This window comes from Myotis myotis, unplaced genomic scaffold, assembly GCF_014108235.1.
Source record: "Myotis myotis isolate mMyoMyo1 unplaced genomic scaffold, mMyoMyo1.p scaffold_m19_p_13, whole genome shotgun sequence".
In the NCBI taxonomy this organism is placed as follows: domain Eukaryota; kingdom Metazoa; phylum Chordata; class Mammalia; order Chiroptera; family Vespertilionidae; genus Myotis; species Myotis myotis.
The window spans coordinates 35,986,802-36,004,957 of NW_023416317.1; the positions used below are offsets into that span (position 1 = coordinate 35,986,802).

The following is an 18,156-nucleotide window of genomic DNA, read 5'->3' on the forward strand; positions in this document are numbered from 1 at the left end:
TGCCTTTACTTTGACTCAGTATCTTGCTCATATCTATAAAAGTTCAAATTTAAAGTTCATAAAAATTAGTTCAAATCTCTTTAACATTATTGAATTTACAATTTATAGTCTATTCCCAAGGCAAAATTTACTCTTTCTAAAGTGGTTCCATCAACCAATACTAGACTGAGTAATTTAGATGGGGTCTAGCAAGTTTCTTAATACACTATAAGTATTGCCTCTTGCTTTATATTCCATCCGTCTGCTAATCTGGTTTCTTGCTTGCCTTTTTTGCTGCAGCTGTGCACCGGGTTAACTGTTTCAATGGTTTCCCTACAATAACCCACAAATTTTTTCCTGATCAGTGTGCTGTATGATTGGTTCTTTGTTCCTAAGATAATTATTTTACATTTGTCTACACTGAACTGCATTTGCCATCTGCTGGCCCAATCACCTAAACAATCCAAATCTTTTTGAATCTGATTGCATTGTTCCTCATTATTTCCTCTAGCTCCAATTTTAGGATCATCTGCAAACTCTGATATCTTTTCTTTAAAGCTTGGACACATTTTATTTTAATATAGAAGGATTTTTTTTTTAAGTGACCCTTTAGACACACCAGCTGAAATCTTCTTCCAACTTGAAAAGTTTCCATAAAGCTACCTTCTAATTACATAGTCAAAGTGCTGCTAGAAACAAAACTACTAGAACCCATTCTATTTCATCTTTCCTTGCACTGCCATGTTTTACAAGTATTATGTCTTCTAAGTTCTCTCCAAAGCATAAATATTTTTAAGAAAACAAACATTCTGTTTTCTAATATGTACATTAAAGATAAATTTTATGGTAATAAAATTCCTAAAGTACATGTGGCAAGTTATGAACAACTTCCACACATAATACATTTAATTTACTCATTCAAATATATTTGAAAGAAGATAACGTCTAAAGACCTAATCCCCTCAGGCATTATAACTTACCTTTTAACTAAATTATACCATACTAGATCCACCAAACCTAAAAATATTTTTACTTCATATTTCACATACTCCATTTAATTTTAAACCTCCCAATAATTCAGTATTTCTTTTGCAGATTTCTAATACTGTAATATTGTATTTAGATACTTATTTAGCAAAATTCACCCTTCAAATTAGATTTACTTGGTATATCTGAACATAGTAAACCCTCATTAATTATGATATTAAGTACATCTTTAGATCTAGGAAGAAAGATTAGCGCCATAAACTTCAGTGATTTCTTTGTATAATTACATTTCCAAAAAGCCCTACTGGAATAACCCATTACAATTATAAAAACTGCAATTATATATTTGCTGCCATTTTGCTATTTCAAGTGGTAGGTACAAGAGACAAATTGAATTTAAAATCTACTTGTATTCATTCATTCAATAGTCGGTGAATGTTATAAGAATATAAAGTTAAATATAAGATAGTTCTTGCCCTCAGAGAAGTTTTGGGTAAGATAAAAGTAGCTATAAGGTATAGTCACATGGAAGTTAGTTAGGAAGAAGGAGAATTTACTTCTAGCTACTAAGCAAAAAGCTCTATGAAGGGGATGCATTTGAACTTTATTTAAATATTTTAATGTCTTTTAAAAACAAATCTACTAAACTATGAATAATATCATAGAAAAGATAACTATATAATGCTAAGCAGTCAGAGTGGGGAAAAAAAGGCCTCAAAATAGAAAGAGGTTTGCTGGTCATTTCTGTGTGGTGGAATTACATGTGTTTTATATTTTTCAATTTTTCTGTAATGAACATATATTGTTCTTATTATAAAAAGCCATAGTAAAATATTTTTATATTAATATTTTAGAGCCATACTTTGACCAATAATTGAACATTATTAAATGAAATGCTCTAAATCAAAACACTCCAATAACAGAAACGTACAACAAAAAAATTAAGTCAGTAACAAGTACTTATATGTTAAGTAATACAAAAAAAGGATCGAAAGGACTCACTAAATAATTCATAATTTATTGAGCCCCCCTCCTTTTTTTTTTTTAAAGAACTACTGGTTTGGGGTGAAATATCTTTCCTTATAAGATAGGCTTTGAAAATATATTAAGAAAAATTATTGCCGAAACCGGTTTGGCTCAGTGGATAGAGCGTCGGCCTGCGGGCTGAAAGGTCCCAGGTTCGATTCCGGTCAAGGGCATGTACCTGGGTTGCGGGCACATCCCCAGTAGGAGATGTGCAGGAGGCAGCTGATCGATGTTTCTCTCTCATCGATGTTTCTAACTCTCTCTCTCCCTTCCTCTCTGTAAAAAATCAATAAAATATATATAAAAAAAGAAAAATTATTTTGTAATAGTGAATTTGCTACTAACAATTATTAGGTTAGGTCTTTAATCTAGGTTTGTAGAAGGACTCTCTAACAACTGACTAATCTGAAATGTCTTTCAAACACTTATAAAATGATACTGAAGTTATATCCAGGGATATTTCATTTATATTTTAAGTGACATAAAAGCATTCAATAAAATAATAATGAACAACTACTGACTTTTATTTCAAACAGTTCCCATTCACTGAAACTTTGGGTAATATGCTATATAAATAAAGGCTTTGACTAACTGTGTTAAAATCCATTAAAAGTCACAAAATTCCATTGCAAGTCACAAAATTCCATGTATTATTTAATTCTACATGTAATCTGATGAAGGTATTTCAATGAGAAATTTGTACATATCTTAACTTCCCACATGATTCTTATCAAGAAAAAGAAATGTGTAGGAATAGGGAAAGGAGGAAATAAAAGGATTTGTTACCAGAGGTACAACAGTAAGAGAGAGTTCCAATAAACATTTACTTATTTTACTACTTGCTTATCTTTTTAAATCCTAATCTAATTTTTTAATTCTTTGGTTTTATGCTCTACACTGGACTGTATCAAATTAGTAGCATCCCATGGTAACTTGAAAACAAAGCTCAACTAAAACTCACCTGAGATGTATAATGAACTATACAGGATTAATGAATAGTAATGTTTCATCTAGTCTGTTAATCTCCCTAAGGATGAAATTTTACTGCTATTATCTTATTAATACTGTTTCACAGACTCTTACTAGTTTTCAATTGTATAAAGTTAGAAGAAAAACCTCAAAACAAATTCTACTAAAGGCAATACAGTACGCAAAGGTCACAAACTGGCATTCCCAGGGCACATCCAGTAGGCAAACAATTCATCCTGAATCAATTGCCAAGATTTTAAATTTAAACATTCTACATAAAAAGTCTAGATTTTTAACTTCTTTCAAAAAAAAAAAATCAATAGATCTAGAGACTCTGGGCCCACTTCTAGAAAAGCTCTCTAGTTGCTTGGATTTCCCACTAGACCATTTTCCTCCACACTTTCTATTGCTTACCTAGCAACAGACTGTCAGGACTAGGGTTTGTGACCCCTAGAGAGAGTACAGAGGCAGACAGATCTTGACTCGGACCCCACCTCCTCCACCAAGCTGGTTTAATTGCTTTAAGCTTCAATTTCTTCATCATTACAAAGAAACTTATGATTAATTATGCAAAGGTTAAAGTAAAATAATATTTATAATGACAAACACAAAATTAAATGGTCAATAAATTTTAGTTATTATTACACTATTTGGATTGAAGTTCCTAAGCCTAGTTAATTCAGATTTATCATAAACACTTCCCTCCTTTACAGACTCTAAAGAAAAATGAAATCACTATGGCCTTACCACTTTGTAAAATATGGATAAGAACATTAAGAACCTTATAGAGCTATTGTATTGAAATGAGTTAATATATGTAAAATGCTTAGAATAGTACATGGCACATACCAAGCTATAAAAGAAGAGTTTGTTATTACTAATAGTAGCAGTGGTAGTTGTTCCAAGAGAGTGGGGACACATGAGCTTAATACATGTTTATGAAGAGAAATAAGTTAGTAAAATTGTGACTGAATGAATAGGAGACAGTTATCAAGATTATTTCTTTGTCTATAGTCTTAAGAGTCCTCTCAAATCTCCCATATTTTTATGTTAAAGCTGAAAGCTTCAGTGAAAATAAGTTATTCTGATGTATAAACAAGCAATGTTCTGGGCTTCAACATAAATAATTGTTAAACTCTGATGGAAACAAAAGAGCTGGCCATAATCCCAAGAATGAAGCATGCACATTATATGATGTTCATAATTTATTTCTGAAGGAGTTTTAGAGCGGCCCTATTTCATGACCAGTCTAGATCCAGACCAGTCTAGGCTAAGCTTTCTTTCTAGTTCTTTGATGCCTTCCGGGATCTCAGCAGCTAAGTTTAGGACCAATGCAAACAGGGACTGACCTCACTGCCTTTCAGGACTATAAGTTTCAAAGCCTCAGCCACTGAAAACAGCAGCAGTGATTCTCTACTAAGTGGTAGCATTTCAAGGAAATGATCCGATCTTTAGCATACTAATCATCTCAGTCCACGTAGTTTTTAATTAGTCTGGGAATAATAAAGAAGCTCAATTTTTCAAGTATTTAATTCAACAAAAGAAAAGGCAGTCTCCCTGCCTTGTCACAGAAATCCTTTCACTCAAAGCAATGAGAAAAGGCAACAAAACTGACTTAAAAAGAGTAATTTCCTTTCTAACCTAAATAAACTTTACACAAACTTGCCTCTGATAATCGACTAAACAAGCTGCACCACCAGCATCAAGGGAGGGTGTGCGGATATCTAGCAGGTGCTGCAGTTTATCACAAAACCGTCTAAAATAATTGGAAGTGACAAGCAGCACTACCACAAATGATTTATTAGTCTTTCACTCAGCTTTTCAGCTTCCTCGGGGCCAGAATAAATAATTTACCAACTCTGTATCTTCCAATCATTAATTCTTCCCTATGCATCCAAACTACATTTAACACTGAAAGGGTTCAGTAGAATAAAACACACAATAGGAATATTTTTTCCAAATATAGAATTATTTGACCATATGAAAAGGCACATTTGTCAATCAAGATGTATGATCCAGATGTAAAAGAATTAAGGGCTCAAAGTCAGCAACTGAAGTTGGTTTTGAGGGGAAAAAATCAAATGGAGAGGAAAGAGAGACTAGCAAAAGCTCTCAGATCTGAGGGAAGGTTCCAGTGCCTCTGCCAACAGCTGACCTAAGGGGCAACCTAAGCACACTGCCTGAGAGAGACCAGAAACCTCGCATGTCACCATCTAATAGTCAATTCACTGACTAAACTGACAGTCCCCCTAAAACTTCCCTTTAAGTTATAAAAAAATACACAGTGGTCCCTCAAAAACAAGGTAGGAACTTTAAAAGATGAACAGATAAGAATTTTGTTCATGCAAAATAGACTGGATACAAGACAATATGAGGCATCTTCTTTAAAATATTTTAGTAGCTATTTCATAGGGTTTATGAGACAAAAACATATTCCTGGGAATTAAAAAAATGGATGTTAAAATCTTCCAAAAAAAATTGGCAATGATGTTAAAAGGTATGTCTATTAATTATGTAGAGAAAACACAGAGAAAGCAACAACAACAAAAAATCACATACTAAATCCATTTTTGACGTAAGCTAGTCTTGTCTCATTAAATCAGCATCTATGATTAAAACAGAGATCATTTTTGGTACATAATGTATGGCATTATTAGAAGAGTATCTGTTTATAACACACCATAAACATTTTTCAGCTTTCTGAAACTACTGATACAAAGGAAATGATCCAGACCTACCAATTTCTTTAATCTTTTTTTTTTTATAAGAAATACTTCCAAGAGTATTTCAAGAAAGGGCTAATGACATTAATACTCTAATATTTGGCATTCTGTGAGGCAGCTTCAAGCTGTCAGGCACACTGTCAAAGAATTTCTTATATTGACAGCTTTCTCTTCAATGGTTTGAAAGTGCATTACAATCAAAATTTTAAGTGTATATGTGTAAGTATACTTTTAAATGTATGACTTCTTCCAGTATATTAAATGCATTAAAATAAAAGAAGCCTGACTAATGAAAATTATAAGACAAATTTGAACCCCAAAAATGCAATTCCAATTATAAAATTTTCAAATAAGCTCTAAAAAATTCCAAACTATTCACAAATAAAAGTATCATTCTCAATATTCAATATTTCACTGTTATTAACAGAAAAAGTTATATAACTGCCTAGGCACAAAATCATATTGTTCATATTAAGCAAAACCTCTTATATATGCACAGACCCTGTGCACCTGTTGTTACAGAAAATGAAACCCCCAAATACCATAGGTTTGAGCCTCCCACAGACTAATATAAAACAAAAATGTAAAAACTAGAAAATGTAACAAAAGACATATTTTTCAAATAAATACCAAAGAATATATTTTTGGAATTGTGGGGTTTTTTACTATAGGGGAGACAGAGGATAGGAAGAATTTTTTTTTTAAAGAGCAGCATGGCAAAGTTGTCCGCAGGCTTCTTTGTGATTGGGTTTTAAGGACAGAGGAACTTCAGCAAGGAAAGAGAAAGCAATGCACAGCTCTAGTGGCACCAAATTGCCTGAGGATGCTGCCTAATGCTAGAACCTGGATACAACACTGTAAGAGTTGAGAGCAGTTGTCTCATGTGCTGAAAACACTGAGCCCAGCAGAGCCACATGAATATGTGTGGAAGAAATCTGTGCAAAGTATCCTGACCCTTAAATGTCCATCCAAAGAGAAACAGATACACACACTATGGTACTATCATGAAATATGAGAGAACAATTAAAATTAATAAACCAGATGTAAAAACAGAAGGAACAGCTCAGAAACAATGTTGGGTAAAAAGAATAAAAAAGCAAACTGCAGAGTGACTAATAAAATATTTTAGTAAGAACACTCACTGTTAATAAACACATGAATATAGTAAATATAAAAACATGGACATGAAGGATATAAACTACTTTCAGGAAGGCAGTTATCTCCTAAAAAGAAAGGACTTTAAAACATTATATAAATTTATAGGTAGGTAGGTAGAGCAAATGTTAACATACTAATTCTGCACGGTAAATACAAGGTCACCTGTTCTATTTAGCCTCTGTATTTTTGTGACTATTTGGATTATTTCTTAAATATTTTAAATCTAAGCCATGATGTAAATAATCGTTATCTGAAAAAATTTTTAAGATTTGACCATATCCTTACCTGAAACATGAGGGTCTACCTTCTTAAAAATCAATAGTTTGGCTAGTCTCCATATTCCAAAAAGTTTTAAATCCAATCTAAGAAATTAAAAATTCCACCCTCTTTTCACAAATGATTTGACTTAGTAATAATTTGAAATCAAGTCCTCAAGAGAATCCATGATTTTATTTCAAAACTAGAGGCCCAGTGCACGGATTCGTGCACCGGTGGGGTCTCTCAGCCTGGCCTGTGCCCTCTCGCAATCCAGGACCCCTTTGGGGATGTCGGACTGCCGGTTTCAGCCCAATCCCCGCAGATCAGGTCAAAACCAGCAGTCCGACATCCCCAGAGGGACGTAGCAGTGTGAGAAGCGGTAGGCGGCCAGGGAGAAGCCCGATCCAGGCCAGGTGTCACATCGCTCCTGCTCATCATGGCCCCCTGCACTTTCCTCCTCCAGCACTGCCATGAAGGCAGGAGAGGCTCACGCTGCCACAGCTGTGCTCCTCAGCCATGAGCCCAGCTTCTGGCTGAGCTGCACTCCCGCTGTGGGAGCGCACTGACCACCAGGGGGCATCTCCTGCATTGAGCATCTGCCCCCTGGTGGTCAGTGCACATCATAGCAACTGGTCAACAGGTCGATTAGGCTTCTATATTTATAGACTGATCTGGGGGATTCCACCATGTAGACCTCATATGAAGTTAAAAATCATTCTTAGCAAGCAAGGGCTTTTAAATAGCAGGTTCTACCATTTCTTGTTAAAACAAACAGGCTTGAGACTCTGACTCCCATTTGTTGGCTCTAAGAACTTCCCTGGAGGAATGAGTCACTTCATTAGTTAAATGTTCTTTTTCATTTTCTTTGTTTATGTGAGGCATTAACCTTGCTTATTTAAAAAAAAAAGAGAGAGAAAGAAATTCCTTTAGACATATCTAATGAAACTTTTAAAAAATGCAGTACCACAATTACAAACTTTTTTATCTTTCATTCAAATTTTCTGTTCAGGCCCTAACAGGTTTGGCTCAGTGGATAGAGCGTCGGCCTGCAGACTCAAGGGTCCCAGGTTCAATTCTGGTCAAGGGCATGTACCTTGGTTGCAGGCACATATCCGGTAGGAAGTGTGCAGGAGGCAGCTGACTGATGTTTCTCTCTCATTGATGTTTCTAACTCTCTATCCCTCTCCCTCCCTCTCTGCAAAAAATCAATAAAATATATATTTTTCTTTAAAAAAGAGCAAAAGAAAAACAATTTTTCTGTTCGGTTAAGCCCCTTTTTATAGACCTTTGGAAATCTGACAAGTCATCTATAGCTAAATAAAAACAAGGTGCCTCCCATTTACAATCACATTTGTACACTGAAAGAAAGTTTAATATACTTTTGGTCACCATGAAAAAAATATCAAAGATACTGTTAATTTTCATAAAAACTGATATTCTCTCAAAGCACAACCATCTGATTTAAAAAAAATTACTGGCTTGTTATCTTAAACAAGAAATCATATTCAACTTATATTGATGTTTTCTATCTAAAGTATGTCATGCAATATTGTAATTTATCTCATAAATCTACTAAAGTGTGATCAAACCCTATCAACTCTGATTGGCATAAATTTGAAACAATGAAGCAATCACATCTGTTAAACAGTTCTAGCTTGGCTAAACATTTAAAAAGTTTATACAATAGCACAATTAAATTTTTTCTCCATAAGACCTCTCTGCACTTGATTTTCATAACTTTTTCTTGCCTGTACTGAGTTCAGTATAACATAATATGTAAAGCGGGATAATACAAAATGAAAGATAAGAAGGTGGAGGAAGTGTGGAAGATGAAGTGATAGAGATGGTGTAGGTGTGAACTGAGTACACTCCAAAAAATATTTTAATGGAACTCCAAAGTTCTCAAGATAAGGGAAAATAAGTCAATTTGAATGAAAAATATAGTAGATCTAATTTTATCCTGTAACTACTCCTGAAAATATATGTCAAATTTAAATAAAAATATATCAGCATAAAACAATGAATTCAAATTGATTTATGAAGCAAAAGATTACTGTCCAGCAAAACATCATCACCTACTTTTTTGGTGCAAAATCTCTAATTTTTGAAACTTCAATGATTTTATAAAAAAAACTATAATGGTGTGTATAGAATTAATATGTGAAAAATTCAATATCCAAAAAGTAATTCTATGTAATTTTAAGAATTTAAGCAAGCTCAAGCATAAAAATAGCTAAGTTTCTAAAGATACTGAGTCTGTGGGTTAAAATGAGTGGTCAATATTAAAAATAAAATTAGAATACTGTTATGTAACTTCCCCAAGTTATTGATCATTATTGCTTTATACACATTATGTCTAAAATATAGCTTAAGAATATGTAAACATTCTACTAGATTGCTAAAATATCTAAATTACTATTAACCCCATCAAGAGAGAATAATTAAGGGATAAAGAGCAGCAGTTCAAAATGTTTGTCAATGATTAAATCAGTTACCAATTTCAAAGTTTACTACTCAAAAAAAAATGGACTGGTTATTCTTAGTTTTCAAGTTTTAAGTGAAAAATTATGCCCACTCTATTTGGGTACTTAGAAACAAAATAAAATCCCATCTTTCAACTCCAGTATTATGCATACTTCATATACAGTTATTTCTTATATATCAATAAAATCAAAAGACTTATTGCAAGAAGCATGCAATAATGGGGAAAACAACAGAAAAAAAGCATTTCAAAAACAGAAATGCTTTCAGCAGTTATACAAAAAACTGTAACTTGCCAATTTTATCCTCTTTCAAACATCCTTACTTTGATCTATATTTTTCAGTATTGTGTGCTGAGAATGACTTATAAGGGATCTGATAATCACTTTGTAACATGTATTTTGTCTTTTTTTATTAAAAAAATTTAATGTTGACATTATTCCCTTTCCCCCGTAAGTTTTTTTAATAAAAAATTTCCTATATATGATCTCTTCAATATTCCAACTTATACCTACCAAATTAAAAATAGGATCTGATCAATAGATTATCTATGTGCAGGCAAGCCATGTTTAAATAATTTCATTAGTGTGATTTCATTTTCTGGGTTTTTTTTGGTGGTGGTATGTTATTTAGTATTTACTGTTGAGTGAACAATATCAATACCAAGGTGGTCAAAACTAAGACACTGCATTTAGATAATACTCAGTATTATTAAACACTCTTATGTGTTATTATTATTTTGTAGTGCCCTACAAAATCCTTGCAGTATAAAAGTCCCTTTGTTATTGTGGAAACTTTAAATTTAATAAGCTTCTATTTAATTAGTCCAGAATTCAAATACACATTCATGCCAAATATTGCAATCACATGGGAGATAGGAGGAAAGATATTTGAAACACTTCCATGGGAACAACCTTGGGTTGCTCTCTTAAAATATCAGTACAGGAACCCAAACTACTTCACATGCTATCCACAAAACAGATGAGGTATGAAAGAAATCTTGCGTTTAATGTGACCTTTGGCTGTACTTTTACTTGTCATAATTATAAAGGAGTTGCTCTCAGAGCCAACACATAAGCTATGTTATTACTCTTACAACCATTTCATAAAGTGCTTCACACTATGACAAATTCCAGGCAGAATATATGGAATATATGGGAACTCTTATTTTTGTTACTAAGCATAATAGGTCTTTCTGAACAAAAACAGTTCTGATATTATACATATGAATAATGACTGCATGAGAATTTTTCTTTCTAATGTACATTCAAGTACAAATATGGCAGTGTGGTTACCTAGTTCAACTTAACAAATCCTCTATAATCTAAATGCAAATTAACTAGAAATTTAATAATCTAATTATGGCTTTAATAATGTAATATGCCATGTTAGATAAATACATGTCAAGAGGGAATTAAAAACTACACACACACACACACACACACACACACACACACAAACAACCAAAAAGCCTTTAAGCAACTCTTTTCTAGATATTCTTATTTTCATACACAGAATTTCAATAAGGAGAAAGAACTGTTTTCAAAAATGTTTTGGCAAAACTGTCAACTTATCAATATATGCAACATGGTTTTTGAAAGGAAAATAAAAAAAAGACCACTAGTTGATCTAACATAAAATTATAAATTCTGATGGTATAGCAAACAGAATTATTTTTCAGTACAATGTCAAATATGCCATAAATTATAATATTTACAAAACAAGCACAAATACTCTGTGTGAGAGGAAGAAAAACTCTATAGAGTTATCTACTATACCAGTGATGGCGACCTTTTGAGCTCGGCGTGTCAGCATTTTGAAAAACCTTAACTCTGGTGCCGTGTCGCATATAGAAATTTTTTTATATTTGCAACCATAGTGAAACAAAGACTTATATTTTTGATATTTATTTTATATATTTAAATGCCATATAACAAAGAAAAATCAACCAAAAAAATGAGTTCACGTGTCACCTCTGACACGCGTCATAGGTTCGTCATTACTGTACTATACTATAACCAACTCTGCCATACTTAACTTTTTCTTCCCAATAGTAATACCTCTCTATTTTCATATTGAAAATAGGTTCCAGCCGAAACCGGTTTGGCTCAGTGGATAGAGCGTCGGCTTGCGGACTGAAGGGTCCCAGGTTCGATTCCGGTCGGGGGCATGTGCCTGGGTTGCGGGCACATTCCCAGTGGGAGATGTGCAGGAGGCAGCTGATCGATGTTTCTCTCTCATCGATGTTTCTAACTCTCTATCTCTCTCCCTTCCTCTCTGTAAAAAATCAATTAAAAAAATGTATTTAAAAAAAAAAGAAAATAGGTTCCAAAAGCTATAAAACATCCTCTATCTATATAAAAGGCTAACATGCTAAGTGTCCCTCCCACCATCCAACCGGTTGCTATAATGTGCACTGACCACCAGGGGGCAGACGCTCAACGCAGGAGCTGCCATGACGCACATTGCCATTTACAGAGAAATGGCAGGGCAGACTTGGCACTGACAAAGCAACACTCAGCTTCCCCCAAGTGGGACACAGGCCCCACCACGACTCGGGAACTGACACTGCCATGGGGCAAAATGCAGCTCATAGCTCATAGCCCAGCCCGCAAACAGTGGCTGCGGGCGCCAGGTAATGACGTCACGTTTCTATTGACATTCTGAAGCCGAAATTGTCAACAGAATATGTCTGAAGACCAACTACTGCCACAACGTACCTCTGAAGTCAAAAGAAAGCAACATCGTTGACAGAATATGTCTGAAAAACAGTCATCAACAAGTACTACCAATACTGGTTGGAACTGCCTTCATAGTGAAAATGAGGTAAATGAGGATGCAATTTTGTTGTGGTGGAATGACAGTTACATGTCAATTTTGCCTATCCCTAAATTTCTCCAAAGAAAAACCATCTGATGGAAAATTTACTCGATGTTGTAGCAAAGGCAAAGTTCATCCAAACGATAAAAATTTTCCAGAATACCCAGCATATTTTTAAAAAAATAATGATAAATGAATATTCTGACAGTAAAAATTTCATGGAAAATATCAGTTGTTATATGTTGTTATTGTTTATTTGTTAATCAATTTATATATTATTTTCATGTACATTTTACTAATTTTCTTTTATCTCTGACACCTCTATTATAGAAAAAGGGCAAATAGCGATATTAAAATATTTCTTCTAGTTAATTTCCTTTCAATGTGCAAGAATTTGTGCACCGGGCCACTAGTACTTTATAAAGGTCATAGCCACAAACTGCCTTGATTGGCTAACAAAAACACATAAATAGTGGTCATAATTGGAGTTAGTTTTATCACTAAAGAAAACATTTGCATAGATATAGCATGTGAATTAAGACTGCACTTAAACCTATATACATAAAAGCCCAGTGACCATTACAGCAGAACAACCGGACAACCAGAACAACCAGTCGCTATGATGTACACTGACCACCAGAGGGCAGACGCTCAACGCAGGAGCTGCCCCCCCTGGTGGTCAGTGTGCTCCCACAGCAGGAGCACTGCTCAGCCAGAAGCTGGGCTCATGGCTGACGTGCGCAGCAGCGGTGGCGAGAGCTTTTCCTGCCTCCATGGTAGTGCTAAGGAGCAGCAAGCCAAGCGGTAAGGAGCAAGCAGGCGGGCAGTTAGGAGTGAGGGGTCAGACATCCCCTGAGGGGTCCCAGATTGTGAGAGGGTGCAGGCCGGGCCGATGGACCACCCCCACCCCCCCCCCATGAATTTCGTGCATCGGGCCTCTATATGTATTATATAAGACTATTAGGAATTATCTAATAGAAATTTGAGATATTACTAGGGTGACCACAGGTGCCAATTTTGCTAAGAAGATCCCAGTTTATACCTATTATCCTGTCATATTACAGTACACCCTTTCACTCTCAAAACTGTCCTAGATTGGATGGTAAATTTCATGTTCATCCTAGCTATTACAGCATTTCATGTTACCTAAATCATGGATTTGAAGGATTTTCTAATATAACATTAATTATTTACTTGAAAACTCTAACTTAAAACTTTGAGTGATTCACATTCATTCAGGTGCATTTACTACCTATGGCATTCATACAATATCACCCAAACTCTGTTGCTGTCCAACTCTTAACTAATCTGTTTTCTGATATCCTTCGTGTGTTTCAGACCCAGGATGAAGGCTTCCCTTTATCAGCAGATAGCAAGATCCTTTTCCCTTAGCCTCACACCAAATTCATGATTTTCCTTACTCTCTGAGGCTCACCAAAATCTTTTAAATAATTACATTTAAATGTTTAAAATTATAATTGGTTACTTTCTTGTCCTTGTGCACATATAAACACTATATTTAGAGTTAATTTAATAGTTTGTGATCGTTTCTATAAAAGCTTAGGCATCAGACACTGAGTCATTCTTTTTAACAATACACATATATCTAACTCTGATAATACCATTATTTTTATAAGAAAATAAGATTTGACCTAACAGAATCCTGTAAATGACCATGGGCTTAAAAGTAAAATTGCTGATCTGAGTGTTAGACATCAACCAGGCAAACATATAATCTCCCTGCGGCACAAATTCTGCAGGATATAATTCTGGTCCACTACACAGGATTACAAGAATCAGATCATAAAATTCAAGAAGCTCAAGTATTGCCTACTGTTTAGAAAAGATGACTAAGTGTTATGCGAAGTGAAAAAGCAAGTTAAGCTATCAGAGATAAATAAAAATAAAACACCTCTGGTGAAAAACTATCTTATACCAACTACATATACAAAACTGTCAGGGTCTAAGAGAGACTCTTGAGAGTCAGACTAAATGAGTCCTGATCCCAGCACCATCACTTACTATCGGCTTGTGCAAGCATCGCTAAATCTGTTTCCTCATGAGTAAAATGAAGATAATAACTGTATTTATCTTACTGTGAAGAGTAACAATCCGAAGATAGGACTACTGTGCTTGCACATAATAAGTGCTTAATAAATGCTTGCTATTATTACAATGACCTCCATTAATGTCTCTTTCCAAAAATAAGTCCTAAAATTTTATTTTGATGTCAGTAGACATTTCACATGTATGGGCATATGTGTGTGTACACATATGTGTATCTCCCAATGAGAGATCATTGAGATGACACAGGCAATAGTCCACAAATACTTGTTAATAGTGTGGGCTGGGTATATGATCATGACAACTAATATAGATCCTATTCAACACTGGAGAAGGAAGCTTTTTTCTTCTAAAAAAGTCCACACTGGCACACTGAAGCAGCTTTTAAAATAAAATTCCATATATAACAGTATTTGTGGTTGTTCATCTTCAGAACAGAAAAGTAATTGATATGTACAATTACACATATGTTTATACCCATGTATGCAAATGAAACCGCTTCCTTTATGGCAAGTACATGAAGATACTAAAGCAATATTCTAATTAAACATTCATATATTCAATATTTCAAAATAAGAAATTTGGATATAAATATGCATAATTTACAATTCTACAATGCAACCTGTCTACAGAGGCCATTTTCAATATATTTCAACAGATCATCATAAGTAATGCACAATACTACTTCTCTTCGAAATGTTAAAAATTGTAAAGTACACAGAAATTCACTGTAAGCAAACACAAAAGGCCATGTTATGCACATGACACTCTTTTACCCAAACAACTATTTTAACCTATTCATTAAACCCATTCTACAAGCGAGCCTGAATGACTACACTATCTTATGAAATAGAGTCAGAAGATAGAAGATATACCTTATTTGGTTAAAAATAGAAACTTTACATAAAAGAATAGTTACCTAAAGTCCAAGAAACTATAGCTTGCATTTCTAAAGACCCTTGTCCATTTTAGTTTATTAAAATCAAGTAGCATGAAACTTTCCATAAGAGAGATGATATGAAATAAATATGTCACTATGACTGATATAATATCTATATAAACATCATGCTGTTTTTCAAATACACATTAATGGGGATTTTTAAAAAAAGGCAACATCAGTAAAATTTATATCTCAGGGATCCAAATCTAAGTTGGACTTCATTTCTCTGAACTTCCCTAAAATATTCCAGTTGTAAAATAGATTTGCCACTAAAATAAAATAACTAGGACTCCATTATTTATTCTAAAGCAAGTAAGAAATACAGCCTGTCCTCTAGAAACACAAAGAGTAATGTGGACTGTGGTTTAGATGTTCAATTGGTTGAGAGACGATAGGCTATATTATTAATTTGTGACTCTAGAATGAGTATGCATGCACACACACATATGAACATTGTATCATTGATAACCCTAAACAGGTAAATTTGAAGCGAAACAAAGCATAACTAAAAGTTTATCTCTACCATATTATTTTTTTTAATCCGTGGGCATTGCAATGAATATACTTTTGCCTTGGAGCTAGTACTTTAATTTTAAAGAACCACAAAGAAAAAAATCAAAACTAGTCAGTAACAATGCAGCGTCTAAAAGCAATAAACTCAAAATTAAGTTATAAATAATTTAAAGCATGTCATGAAGATGTATTAATAATTCATCAGATAAATAATTTACTAAATAATCAAATAAATAAATAATGAAATACATAAATAAATCAGCAAATAAATAATTCTGCAAAATAACCTAAACAATAAGTCACCAAAACAAATCACAGACCTACAAAACTACAATGATTTTCTGTATTCTGATAGTTTTAAATAAGCAAATGTACACACACTAGATCAACCCTTGTTAGAATTAGAAGTATTTTTCAATGCTATTGGTAAAATCCTCATCTCAATACATAAGAACATATTTTCAATTTTTAAAAGACTGCATAGGATTGCTTCTTATAAATTATTAACATAATTGTAATATATTCTCTTACATATAATATCTTTGCCTAACATATTTCCCCCAAACAACTGAATACTTAGAATATTCTTAACTTATACTTTTTTTTTTGAAAGCAATACTTACAGTATAATAGTGCTACAGCTTTTGATTGTTTTCCTATCAGAAAAGTCTTCTTCATCCACAAAGTCTTCCTTCACCAAGTCTTTGGAAATTTTCTGCAGGGGTAGAACAGTAAGAATAACCTTAATTATTACAGACGGCATTTCATTCACTAGGGAACAATGTTTTATAATTCTACAAAGCAGCAATGAGATGTGGACCATTATTAGGTGAAAACTATGTCAAGTCTGTAGAAGTCTTTAATGAACCAAGTACAAGCTAACAGAGGCCAGCTTCCTCTTTTAGAACTGACACACAAGCTGTTAAAATTGGCGTGATTTCAGACATGAAGACAAAAACTTCAAAAGAAAAAGTGACTGGCTGACATCTAATGCTATCCTCAATTTGAGAAGCTCAAAGTCCTTGCGATCATTTAACTATTACAATTTGAATGTAGAAACAATATAATTAAAACACCACAAAGAGTCAAAACACAATTGACCTCATAAATCAGTCTTCATTGAACATTTAAAGTTTTTAACCATCTATAGTATAGTACTCTGGAAGTCCATAAACTTTAGATCCCAAACTATGTATGATTAGTTTCCCCACAGAAGTAAGAATTTTGTAATGAGTTTTTGACACATTTAAAAGAATAAATCCAAACAATATAGCACACTTGAAGAGAAGGAAACTAAAATTAATCAAAGTATTTTATGTAATTTATCTCAATGAATTGTCAAACAAACCTTTTAAGTTGAGTAATATTTTACCTTTTTTGTAGTCAAGGAAACTGGGACTCAGTAAGACCCCCAGTGGCAGGGAAGATTCTAACTTTGCCTACACCAATTCCCTGTGAAGGTTTGCTCAACTACACACCCTTATTTTGAGCCCAACCTAAAAAATGCAGCAAATCCTAGAGCATCATAAATTGATTACAGCAATGGTTCTCACCCTCCACCTCCAGGGAAGTTGGCAATGTCTGGAGACACTTTTGGTTGTCATAACTGGGGAATATTATCAGTACCTAGTAGATAGAGATCAAGGATGATGCTAAACATCTTCAACGTACAGGACAGCCCCAAAATAAGGAATTATCTGGACTAAAACGTTAATAGTGCTGTGGGTGGAAAACCTGGATTAGAAAAAAATGATTGTTATATTGTATGAATTTCCTATTATAAAATAACACAGATTTGGTTCAGGGATATAAAGGTATTTTAAATATGTATAACATTATATACAGTGGAATATATGAAAATGTGTACCCTTGGAAAAATGGGCATATGGAAACTCTATGTACTGTGTGCTCAATTATTCTATAAACCTAAAACTGCTCATCAAAATAACTTCAATTATTTAACTGAAGTTATGAATAGCTTTCTTAGAATCAATACTAAAACATAAGTCTACAGTTATAAAAGTTTTTTATTTCATTTATCAAAATTACTCCAATAAAGTTAGTATGAGAACATTAAAAGTTGTATCTATGAGTTAACCCTGTCAAAGTGACAAGGAAGATAATAAATAACAAAAATTCATAGGGCATGAAGAGATTATTCTGATAAAACATAATATATAATCCTCAATGGTTTGTGAGATTTGGGGGGAGGGAGTTACTTAAAAGCTATCAAGTGTT

The 18,156-nt window shown here is 33.7% G+C and overlaps 1 protein-coding gene across 4 annotated transcripts in view; it reads right to left on the reverse strand.

Moving 5' to 3' along the window:
- TBC1D5 (TBC1 domain family member 5) overlaps positions 1-18,156 on the reverse strand; it is a 450,518-nt gene that overhangs the window by 397,241 nt on the left and 35,121 nt on the right. For all 4 annotated transcript variants that reach the window (XM_036332709.1, XM_036332707.1, XM_036332712.1 and 1 more), the window contains exon 2: positions 16,542-16,633. The gene's annotated coding sequence lies outside the window, so the exon portion shown is untranslated. The remainder of the gene's footprint in view (positions 1-16,541; positions 16,634-18,156) is intronic.